At 46.9% G+C, this 12579-nt stretch overlaps 1 pseudogene; it reads right to left on the bottom strand.

Annotated features, from left to right (window-relative positions):
- LOC136404322 (small ribosomal subunit protein uS5m-like) overlaps nt 1-12579 on the bottom strand; it is a 127223-nt pseudogene that overhangs the window by 75459 nt on the left and 39185 nt on the right.

The raw sequence follows: 12579 nt of genomic DNA, 5'->3' as shown, positions 1-12579 counted from the left end.
AGCAGATGACTGAATCCGCTCATGTGGTCACCTGCGGGACTGGAAGAGGGTTCGTGGTGGAGAAGGTGGGCTGTTGGTCTGGGACCTGTAGCATAGGTAGAGTGTAGGTAGGTGGGTGGGGGCCCGTTCCAGGTGGGGGCATAATGTAGTTGGGAGAACAGTGGTCTGGAGGTGGGGTTGGACAGGTGGAGCAATTCACTGGCTCCCTCTCTGTGCATGCCCTGCCCCACATGATTTTGGAGTTCCTTGCGTTAAAGGAATGGAGTATATTTCCCTGCCCCTTAATTTTGGGTTTGGTCACATAGACAAGTACTTTGGCCAACAGAATAACATGGGAGTCGCAGAGTGCCGGTTCTGAGCCTACGCCTCAAGAGAGGCCTCTGTGTTCCTGCCTGCTCGCTTGCGTCTCTGCCATCACACAAGAAGCCGATACTGGGGCTAGTCTGCCGGAGCCAGAGGACGAGGAGACGCCCCGGGAGCAGAGCCAGCCACCCCAGCCAAGCCCGGATTAAACCAGCCAGCGCAGCCGAGCCAGCATTAGCTGAATTGCAGATGCACGTGCTATATAAATTCTTATTGTTGCACGCCCCTGGGATTTTGTGGTTGGTACACAGCAGTAAGCCGTATGGTAGCCACAGTTAGCTGATAGGGTTGTGAAGGAATTCACTGGCATCACCCAATTCTGAAAAGGGGGCGCTTGCTTCTAAAGTCTGGGTGCACATGCTTGGGGCTACTTATATTGGGCTCTTTTCCCTTCTAGTAAAAGCTTTCCCAGAGAGAATAACTGATTTCCTTCAGGCCGCACAAATTAGCAGCAGAATGAGGACTAAGCTAGAACACCCCCTGCCCCCAAGGCCGGAGTCCATTGCACCCAGTGACCTTGCTGTTCCCGATACTTATTCAGACCGTGGTCTGGAGGTCAGGAAAACTTCTCCTTGCAGGTTGGTGAGGTCTTAGGGTTCAGCAGACACCAACACTCGGCTATTACCCAGATTGATTTGGCCGTTTGCCGTAACATTTAGCAACCTTTCCATCAAATAAATGGCTCGAGAGGCTCCTGACACTTCCCGTATAAAAGAAAGAGGAGCTATATTCTGCAGCTTTACGAGGTTGCCCGAGTAAGACCTGTTCAAGGGATCCGTGTGAGTTGAGGCTCCGCGGCTGGACGGGTGATGTTGCTCTGCGGCACACCCCGTCAGAGCTTCCTACGGGTAGACCTGTAGGGTAGAAGGGGCAGAGATAGACAGCCGTGTAAGTCGTCCGGCTGTGTGACTCACACACGCTGATCCTTAGTCCCTCCAGTATCAGCTTTGTTATCCGCGGTTCTGTCACTCAATGGACTTCCATTACGAGCGATGGGGGGAGAAGGTGGGAGGAGGATCTGCGGAGAAAATAACAGGTTTGGTTGTTAGAGTTTAAGGATTCCTTCATTACCCTTCTTTCCTGTTCACTCCGTCATCTACCCTCCATTTCAATATCCTTGCATTCTGTGTTTCCCTGAGGATCCCGCCAGTCGGTACCCCTTTCACCCCCGAAGCGTAGGCTCCTGGGCATCATCTGGGGAGCTTTTAATACAACACCATTTCCTTCCCTGGTCTTCATCTTCATTCCTTCTCTAAGCAGTCACCCCTTAAACATTCAACTGTCCATCCCCCAGACAAACTATTTCCTGACTCCTTCACATCTCTCCGGTTACTGGTTCTTGGTCCTGATTCACTGCCACATTTTTCGAAATAGTTGCCCCCCCCCCCCATGGCTTTCCTCTGACTCTGTTCCAGTCACAAAGGTTGTAGAACCGTTCTTTGAAGGTGCCAGTCACTTTCCTGCTTTTGGGGATCTGGCCACGTTCTTCAAACTTTCTTCCAGCCCGGATCTCATCTTCTTGGTCCCTCCTCACTTCTCCGGCCCCAGTTTGAGTTTCCTTCCGCAGTGAGAGCCCCCTTCACCTCCAGACTGGAACGATATCCTCTCTGTTTCTCTTCCTCACAGCACACTTTCAAATTTCCACGGCATTTGAAATGGTATGTGATGGGATGTGCTGAGCAAGAGACAAAAGAATTGAAACAAGAAGGAATCGTTAGGTTAAGCAGTAAGTGTGGCGATGTGCCCCATAAACAAGAGTCACATTGGTTGGTGATCAAAGACTATGGGATCCAGACAGCCCGAGTTCAAATTCAAACACTATTCCTTACTGTCTGTGTGACATTGGGTGAATCACTTTACCTCTTTCTGTCTCAGCTTCTTAATTTGTCAACTGGGGAAGGTAATTGTACCTTGTCTAGAGTTATTTTGAATTTTTTTTTTTTTGCATTTTTCTGAAGTTGGAAAAGGGGAGGCAGTCAGACAGACTCCCATATGTGCCTGACCAGGATCCACCCAGCATGCCCACCAGGGGGCGATGCTCTGCCCATCTGGGGTGTTGCTCTGTTGCAACCAGAGCCATTCCAGCACCTGAGGCAGAGGCCATAGAGCCATCCTCAGCGCCCGGGCCAACTTTGCTCCAATGGAGCCCTGGCTGTAGGAGGGGAAGAGAGAGACAGAGAGGAAGGAGAGGGAGAGGGGTGGAGAAGCAGATGGGCACTTCTCCTGTGTGCCCTGGCTGGGAATCAAACCCGGGACTTCTGCATGCCAGGCCGACGCTCTACCACTGAGCCAACCGGCCAGGGCCTAGAGTTATTTTGAATTTTAATGAGTTATTATATTTGCCTTGGCCAAGTGGCTCTGTGGATAAAGCGCTGTCTCAGTACACTGAGGTCACAGGTTCAATGCCTGGTCAGGGCGAGAATGGGAAGCAATCAATGAGTGTGCAACGAAATAGAACAAGTTGATGCTGCTCTCTTTCTCTCCCTCCCCCCTCCCTTTCTCTCTCTCTGTCAATCAGTGGAAAAATTTAAAAATATCTGATGCGTTATTATATCAAAAGTGCTTAGATCAGCACCTGCCACATAGTAAGTGTTTGCTTATAATAGTAATTATTAGGAAGCAAATTATAACTGGGAGAGATTCTATGTTCTAGAGATTATGCTGTGTTTTCATTTTAATTTGTTATTATAAACATTGTGTGTTGAATCAGTAGAATTAGGCAAGCATAACCTGGTCAGCAAAACTAAATCTTTGTCAGAGAGATACTTGGAGACTCAAGCATGTTGAAGAGCCGGTGATGTTGCAGTTTTGACACTTTCACAATCACAAGAAAGAGAAAATCTTAGAAGGGAATTCAGGGAAGTTTCTTTTTCTTTTCTTTTTTTTTTTTTTTTGGTAGTTTTCTGAAGTTGGAAACGGGGAGGCAGTCAGACAGACTCCTGCATGCACCCAACCGGGATCCACCCGGCATGCCCACCAGGGGGCGATGCTCTGCCCATCTGGGGCGTTGCTCTGTTGTAACCAGGGCCATTCTAGCGCCTGAGGCAGTGGCCATGGAGCCATCCTCAGTGCCCGGGCCAACTTTGCTCCAATGGAGCCTTGGCTGCTAGAGGGGAAGAGAGAGACAGAGAGGAAAGAGAGGGGGAGAGGTGGAGAAGCACATGGGTGCTTCTCCTGTGTGCCCTGGCCGGGAATCGAACCCAGGACTCCTGCACGCCAGGCCGACGCTCTACCACTGAGCCAACTAGCCAGGAGGAGAAGTTTCTTAGTTTACAATAATGGAGATAATCCAAAATGTTTGAACTGTGATCAAAAGGAGATGCATTGAGTCTTCTGCCTATTGTTTCTTCCAAGGGCATTGTTGCCACCAGCACATACGAACGCTGTGCTTACGAATTCATACCTGTCTTACCTCTTGGCATTGACTCATGAAGGAAATCCTTGGCTGAGTGATAATGGAGGTCATTTTGGTGGCTTGTGTGAGGTGGCCTGGGTTACTAGCCACTATGACATTCTTTCACCTTGATTGGTTTGTCTGTTTCTTGTCAGGTTACCAAAAAGTGTTGTTCTACCTGGAGAGATTATGAAATCAACCTCTTGGAATGATGAGGACTGTCAGTGAGTGTGTCCTGAACACAGACTGTCCTATGGGAGGAGTCTGGGCTTGGAGACAGAGGGATCTCCAGGGAATTACAGGTGGGAGAAGAGAATCCAGAAAGCAGAAGAGTATAGTCAAAGGCCCTGAAGTAGGAGTGGTCATGGCAGTTAAGGATCTGAAAGACTCACACAGCTGGACAAAGAAGGTGTGGGGGAGCAGATAGGGATATGAAGCTGGACAGGAAAGCCAGAGCTCTGAAGTCAGGGGCTAGCAGGGGAGGGCTACTTTATGAAGTAGCCCCTTAACTATTTCTCCTCGGTTTAAATTTGAGAATGGGAAAGGGCATCCTTTGTGAAGGGTTTACCCAGGTAGCACAACCAAATGTCATCAGGTTCCTGGTCATCACTGAAGCCATTATTTACTTGTAAATTGCTGGTGCTGCTGCATTTTACCTTCTGGAGGAGTTCCCCTTTTGGAGTTAAATATGCCCATAACAATTTGAGTGTTCATGAAATGTGTACAAAAAGACAGAAATGCAAGAGAGGTTGGAGGATGTGTGTGGTGTGTGCATTATGGCGATGGTGGTGGTGAGGCAGGGCTGGTTTGGAAAGTCTGACTCCATAGAGCTAAAGAAGGCAAAACTAATTCAGGCACAATTCTACAACCTTAGAAGCCTCTCTTAGTTTCAAGTGGTAAGGACTGAAAAATCATGGAGGAGCTGAAGGGTTCTCTCCCTTCTTGCTATTCAAAGTGTTGTCCCCACACCAATAGCAGTGGCATCGCCTGGGGTGCTTGTTAGAGACACAGAATCTCGTTCCCACCTCAGACTCTATGAATCATAATCTGCATTTGACAAGCTCTCCAGGTGACTTGTGCGCACAGTCAAGTTTGAGAAGCACTGGTCTTACAAGATCACGATGAGGAGGGAGGCCAGCAGGGTCTGTTGGATTTAGATGGTGAACGTTTCAAGGGCTTGTCAGTGTGGTGTGGACTCAGAGTAGGACAGACTTGGCCTTCGATCCCAGTGCCCCTATCTGCCTTGGAAGAATCTCCGAGCCTCTTAGAACCATGTCTTCATACATCCAATGGGGAGAACAGGATGTAGCATACAGTATTCTGTGATGATTAATAATATTGCCTACTTCTTGGTGAGAATGATACTAGTAAAACATACATGTTCAGTGTTTATTGAAGAACCTGGTATATAGTGAGCACTGAATAAATGTTAGCTATTATTAACACACTTAGGTAGTCCTTACTGTAACCACTGGAGGACAGTAGTATCCCCATTCCATAGTTGAAACCCTGTGAGGCTCAGAAAGTTGCTGAGGGCCACGTGGCTGGGAAATGGTAGAGCTTGGATTCGAACCCATATCTCTTAGCCTCGGAGACCATATACCTCATCAACTCATAGTTCTGTTCTACTATTCAGAGGCCAGGGCAGCAGCCTGCAGCTAAACCAGCTGCCCCAGGAGTTGCTCTCAGCTTCCTTCCTTTTGGTAGGAAAGGCAAAACCAAACGGAACTGGGAGAAATCAAAGTGCCTGCCCCAGGAAGTGGAAGGGCAGACTCTCCGAGCACGTGTGCCAATATTTAATGCATTCCTTTAAAACACTCTGCTCGTAAACTGTCAAGGGCAATTTGGAAACAAGTGCTCATGGAGGTGAGTGTCGGCTGCTCCCTGACACTGTCTCTTCTATTATGTATATGGTGACAGCCGTACAGACTCAGCCAGGGCATGACTTATTTAAGGGGCAGCCCGGCTCCAGCTGAACTAGTCTTCGGTTCTTGCAATAGATGTTATGAGACAAAAGGGAATATGCAATTTGAGGAGGTGATTATTTTTCTATATGCTCATTAAAAAGGGGGAATTTTCCAGTTAACCTCTGGAATGAAAGACACGTTTTCAATTAAAACTTCAGCTTAAGACATATGAAGGGAATTTGTGCTAGATTGGAAACCAGAAATCTTGGGCTCTGTGTAGCTCAGTGTACCCCTCAGATTCTAATCCTGTTACTGTGTCTTACCAGCTGAGCGACCTTGGATGAGTTGCGTTCCTTTCCTGAGCCTCAGTTTCCTTGTCGGTAGATGGCATTCTAATTGTTCTGGGAATATTAAGAGAGATTCCACAACTAGAGAGCTTAGTGCAAAGCCTGGCATATGGTCAGTGCTGAAGGAATGTTAGCTATTATTAATAATAGTTGCAGGACTGGCTTTGTGACCTGGGATAAAATTAATTCCTTTTTATTATTATTATTATTATTTTTGAGAGGGGGAAAGAGGGAAGAGAGAGAAAGTGAGAAGCATAAACTCATAGATGCTTCACTGTAGTTGTTCATTGATTGCTTCTTGTACGTGCCTTGACCAGGGGGCTTAAGCTGAGCTAGTGACCCCTTGCTCAAGACAGAAACCATGGGCTCAAGACAGCGACCTTTGGGCTCAAGCTAGTGACATTGGCATCATGTTGATCCCATGGTCAAGCCAACGACCTTGTGCTAAAGCTGGTGAGCCTGTGCTCAAGCCAGAGACCTCAATGTTTCCAACCGGGAACCTCAGCATTCCAGGTTGATGCTCTATCCACTGCACCACTACCTGGTCAGGTCCTTTTTATTTTTTAGGTTTTATTTTTTCCAGCTTTATTGAGTCATAATTGACAAAACTGTAAGATTTTTAAAGTGTACAATTTGATTTAATATGCACTGTGAAAGAATTCCCCCATTAAATTAACATTCTATCATCTCACACATTTTACCTTTATTTTTGTAAGAACATTTACCTTGTACTCTCTCAGCAAATTTCAGTTCTACAATACTGTGTTATCAACTAGAATCACCAGGTTTTACATTAGACCTTCAGACCTTCTTCATCTTCTAACTGAGAGTTTGTGCTTTTTTTACCAGTCTCTCTTGACCCCTCTCCCCAGCCTCTGACAACCACATTTCTATTTTTTATTTCTATGAGTTTAACTTCTTTTTTTTTAAGATTCCACATATAAGCATTTGTCTTTCTTTGCCTGGAATATTTCACTTTGCAAAAAAAAAAAAAAAAAAAAAAAAAAGGATTTCCTTTTTTAAGGTTGTATAGTATTTCATTGTATCTATCTATTTATTTATTTATTTTCATTTTTCCGAAGCTGGAAATAGGGAGACAGTCAGACAGACTCCCGCATTCGCCCGACCAGGATCCACCCGGCATGCCCACCGGGGGGCGATGCTCTGCCCCTCTGGGGCGTTGCTCTGTTGCATCCAGAGCCATTCTAGCACCTGAGGCAGAGGCCATAGAACCATCCTCAGCGCCTGGGCCAACTTTGCTCCAATGGAGCCTTGGCTGCAGGAAGGGAAGAGAGAGACAGAGAGGAAGGAGAGGGGGAGGAGTGGAGAAGCAGATGGGCGCTTCCCCTGTGTGCCCTGGCTGGGAATCGAACCCGGGACTCCTGCATGCCAGGCCAACGCTCTACCACTGAGCCAACCGGCCAGGGCTCATTGTATCTATATATCACATTTTTTGCACCAATTCATCAATCAGTAGACACTTAGGTTATTTCTGTATGTTGGCTATTGTGAATTATCCTGTAATGAATATGGGAATGCAGATATCTCTTCAAAATACTGACTTCATTTTCTCTGGACATATACACAGCAGTAGAATTGCTGGGCCATATGGTAGTTGTTTTAATTTTCTGAGAAATCTCAATACTGTTTTCTCTTGTGACTCTACCAGTTTATATTCTCATCAAGAGTGCACAGGGGTTCTCTTTTCTCCATATCCTTATCTGCATTTGTTAAATTTTGTCTTTTTGAGAATAGCCATCTAACAAGTTTGAGGCTATATCTCATTGTGGTTTTGATTTGCACTTCCCTGATGATTAGTGATGGTAAGCACCTTTTCATGTACCTCGTTTTCTTTCTTTTGTGTGTGTGTGTGTGTGTGTGAGAGAGAGAGAGAGAGAGAGAGAGAGAGAGAGAGAGAGAAAGAGAGACACAGAGAGAGGGACAGATAGGGACAGACAGACAGGAAGAGAGAGAGAGGGGAAGCATTAATTTTTTGTTGCAGCACCTTAGTTGTTCATTGATTGCTTCTCATATGTGCCTTGATGGGGGGCTACAGCAGAGTGAGTGACCCCTTGCTCAAGCCAGTGACCTTGGGTTCAAACCAGTGATTTTGGGCTCAAGCCAGCGACCATGAGGTCATGTCTATGATCCCATGCTCAAGCTAGTGACCCCGTGCTCAAGTTGGTGAGTCTGTGCTCAAGCCAGTGACCTCGGGGTTTTGAACCTGGACCTTTTGTGTCCATCCCAACACTCTGTCCACTGTGCCACTGCCTGGTCAGGCTCATGTACCTGTTTTATGTCTTATTTCTTAAAAATTAAAAGGTGGGATAGAGATTATTGTTTAGCTCCCTTCTAAGTCAGCCATATTACATATTTTTCTTCTTAAGTCCCTTTGTCTTATGCCATTTCAGAAAGGGTAGAAAGACTATCTGTATGGAATCCATCTCTGCATATCTATCTATTATTATTATTATCTATCATCTCTCCAATGTCCATTCCATAAGGACTCAAAGAATAATAAGAAAAAGTTTTAAAACATTTTCATTCTTTGACACTAAGCAGAGTGTAAACTTGCCACTTGGGTAGAAACTGAGTTTGTGGGCAAAACAGTCTCTTCTCAGCTGTTTACAACCTTTATAAGCTCATTAGAGATCTTGACCTTGACTTACTTGCTGGATATTTCATGGTTGTCCGATTTCCTCTCTCTCTCTGCCTTTCTGTTTGTTGACAACTTGAAAGAAGTGGGCTAAGTCTAATGAAATCCACCTCCTTCTCAAACTGCCTCACAAAATGTCTAAAGTCTAATTCTTTTTTGTCCTTAGGCCAACATCTCGAAATAAAATAGTGATTAATAACACTTTTAAAGTAGGCATATTGTCTAAAATATTTTAATGGATTTTGATGAAATTTATTCTGTAGGAAGAAATAACGGAGAGATGTAATTTCCATGAGCAGTAGTCATCACAAATATCATTATGCTCCCTAGGAGGGCGAGAGGGAGGGAAGGAGAGAGAAGATGAGGAAATCATTCAAACCTGAGCGTCTGCTGTTATAAATGACAGTAATTGTTCCTTGCATTTGAATCCGCTTCTAACATGTGAAGCACTCACACACAGCCTGTCCTATTCCGTCCTTGGCCGCTTTGTGAAGATGCAGTAGTTATCCCACCACGCAGACTGCAACTCCGAGGCTCGTGCCCTCACAGCGGCACTTGTGATAAACCGAAGAACCAGGATTCCCACCCAGGTTCCTAGGTTCCATGTTCGGTGCTCTTTAAACGAGAACGCAGTGTTCCTAGTGAAAACCCGGGGTATGGCCTACATCCCGCCTCCCTCACCCTCCAGCCCCCGTGCCCCGGAATCTCTGTAAAATAGACTATTTAGTAGACAGAATAGCCCCATTAACTGAGAACTGCCCCCAGAAAAATTACCCACATAGCTAATTTTCAGAAAGATGGAACACATTTTATTTCAAAACTTTATAGGGAAAAAATATCCTCTTTTGATTCAGCGAGCATGCCAAACTCTTCTAAGGCCTGAGCATCTTATGGTTAAGAGCATTAGCTGTTCTTTTAAAATTCCAAGAAATCTCTCTGCTTATTTTGAGTTCCCTGGCTACTTCTAGTCTGAATAAACAGACGTTTGCTGAACTGGTGCTGCTCTCAAAGTCAATACTCCCGTCTTGCAGAGGAAGCCTCTTCACTTTCTTCATTTCCCTTGTGCCTTTCCAGTTTCTTGCTGTGTCGGCATATGTATTAGTCTGGAGCAGTGCGACTTAGTAATTAATTGATTATCTCATTCAGTCAACTATGTTCAAGTAGGAGGATTTATGACTAACTGCTTGGAGACACATTCCTGTGGCCAGCCCGCTTCTTGGGGCGGAAGATCAGAGATGCTGGGAGCAGCTCCCGCAGTTTTGGGAAAATCAGCATGGCGGCCCTTGTCCCAATGCGGCACCTCTGGGACTCTGTCCAGGACTCTCCAGCGGCCAGCTCAGCTACCTCCTCTAGGGGAGGTAGGGGGGAGGGCGTGGGGGTGGAGCACAAGGAGGAGGAAGAAGAGGAAGGGGAAGGGGAGGGGGAGGCAGGGAGGAAGGGGGGAGGGCATGGGGGCGGAGCACAAGGAGGAGGAAGAAGAGGAAGGGGAAGGGGAAGGGAAGGCAGGGAGGGAAGGGGAGAGAGAGAGGAGAGAGAAGAACATCGATATCAGAGAGAGGGAGAGAGAGAAGGGGGGGGCATGAGCAGGGCAGGGGTGTAGCATCTCCTCCTCAGAGAAGAACATCGATATCAGAGAGAGGGAGAGAGAGAAGCAGGGGGGCATGAGCAGGGCAGGGGTGTAGCATCTGCTCAGATTCCTCCGAAGGCCTTTCTCCTTCCCTCGGGTGTCCTGCTTTGCATTCATAGCAGGTCTGTTTACTGGACTTTCTGTGCAGAGAGAACGTATTTTTTTTTATGTGGCGTTTATTTATATTCTTGCGGAGTGAAGGTAGTCCTAGGTGGATGGATATATGTTGTGTAAATAAATTTGCTCATCACTTTAACTGCAAGCCAGAGTATAGATCCTGAACAAAATTGCCTCCATCTCCCATTCCCTCTCCTCCTTTTTTTTTGGTAAGGCTCATGTTTGTTTGTTTATCTGGTCAGTCTGTTGGTCAGGGAAAGAGGAAATAGAGAGAGTCTAGAAGATTGAATTCTGTCTCCTAAAAGAAAATAAATGTTCAGCCTAAATAGTATTTTTGGAAATGCAGAGAAGGGCATTCACGTCTGCCATCCATGGAGGGGCTGTGCTTGCATTCGGTGTTCGTTACCCAACGCCCATGTTGAGTGCGCCAAGAAACAGCGGTGCTGTGGGGTTTGCTTAAGGCCAAATAAGAAAGGAGAGAGACACGAAAGGCGGGTTTCCCAGAGGCCCCGACTGAATTCTAGTGAGAAGCCTTGCGCCTCCTGTAGTCACTCTAGACATCATCGTTTGTCCCTTATCATTGTGACCTCATGCAAACGAGCAGGTGGTACTTACATTAGAGTGGGTCTCTTGGAGTGCAGGATGCTCTTGGGTGGTTCCTGGGTGAACTTCAGAAATCTGCAGCGTTTTGTTTATTTGGATGACTCCTAGGAGACAAAATATAGCCAACACATCGAATCCATATTCTCCAGCAGAAAGAATCAACTTTTCTTTTCAAATAAATTAAATAAAATGTCGAGTCTGTTTGAAGAGAATCATTAAGTAGCTAATCGGGGATGCACCAATAGGACAGAATCCTGTGAAGGCAGCCCCCCCCCCCCTGACCAGGACACTGTCTTGGAGATGCGCCTGGCCTGGTCGCTACTTCTGTGACAGAGACTGAAAGGCTAGGTGTTTGTTTTGCATGATTTCTAGAGGATAGAGCAGGGGTCCCCAAACTACGGCCCGCGGGCCACATGCGGCCCCCTGAGGCCATTTATCCGGCCCTCGCCGCACTTCCGGAAGGGACACCTCTTTCATTGGTGGTCAGTGAGAGGAGCATAGTTCCCATTGAAATACTGGTCAGTTTGTTGATTTAAATTTACTTGTTCTTTATTTTAAATATTGTATTTGTTCCCATTTTGTTTTTTACTTTAAAATAAGATATGTGTGGCCCTGGCCGGTTGGCTCAGCGGTAGAGCGTCGGCCTGGCGTGCGGGGGACCCGGGTACGATTCCCTGCCAGGGCACACAGGAGAAGCGCCCATTTGCTTCTCCACCCCCGCCCCCTCCTTCCTCTCTGTCTCTCTCTTCCCCTCCTGCAGCCAAGGCTCCATTGGAGCAAAGATGGCCCGGGCGCTGGGGATGGCTCCTTGGCCTCTGCCCCAGGCGCTAGAGTGGCTCTGGTCGCGGCAGAGCGTCGCCCTGGAGGGGCAGAGCATCGCCCCCTGGTGGGCAGAGCATCGCCCCCTGGTGGGCAGAGCATCGCCCCCTGGTGGGCGTGCCGGGTGGATCCCGGTCGGGCGCATGCGGGAGTCTGTCTGACTGTCTCTCCCCGTTTCCAGCTTCAGAAAAAAATACATAAAAAAAAAAAAAAAAAACTTTAAAATAAGATATGTGCAGTGTGCATAGAGATTTGTTCATAGTTGTTTTTTTTTTATAGTCCGACCCTCCAACGGTCTGAGGGACAGTGAACTGGCCCCCTGTGTAAAAGGTTTGGGGATCCCTGGGATAGAGTGTGGGCTCTAGACCTGTGTTCAGCCAATGCCGTGCTCCTTCCTAGGACCGTGAATTGGGAGCTGCTGACACAAAGAGGTGGGCTTTGCAGAACTGGGGACACTTTTAGTGGGCTCTTCTTAGGGTGAGATTTTTAGCTATCATTTTGGCCTTCTTGTCTCCCCTGCTTCTTCCCCATTTTCAAAGTCTAATTTTCAGTTTCTTCTTTGACCATGTAAGCTGTTGGGGACTCTTCTGATAATGCCTTTCCTGTTTGATTAAATAGAGCCTGTTTCTGTTGTCTGTAAGCTGGAAGTTAATACCAAGAGCGCTCACTGGTGCTTCCAGGACAGATTCTGGAATCACGCTACTTGGGTTCAAGTCCAGGATCTGCCGCGTAGTAGCTGGAGGCCT

The sequence above is a fragment of the Saccopteryx leptura genome, chromosome 4 (genome assembly GCF_036850995.1).
Source record: "Saccopteryx leptura isolate mSacLep1 chromosome 4, mSacLep1_pri_phased_curated, whole genome shotgun sequence".
Lineage (NCBI taxonomy): Eukaryota > Metazoa > Chordata > Mammalia > Chiroptera > Emballonuridae > Saccopteryx > Saccopteryx leptura.
This window is presented reverse-complemented; position numbering and strand designations above follow the sequence as displayed.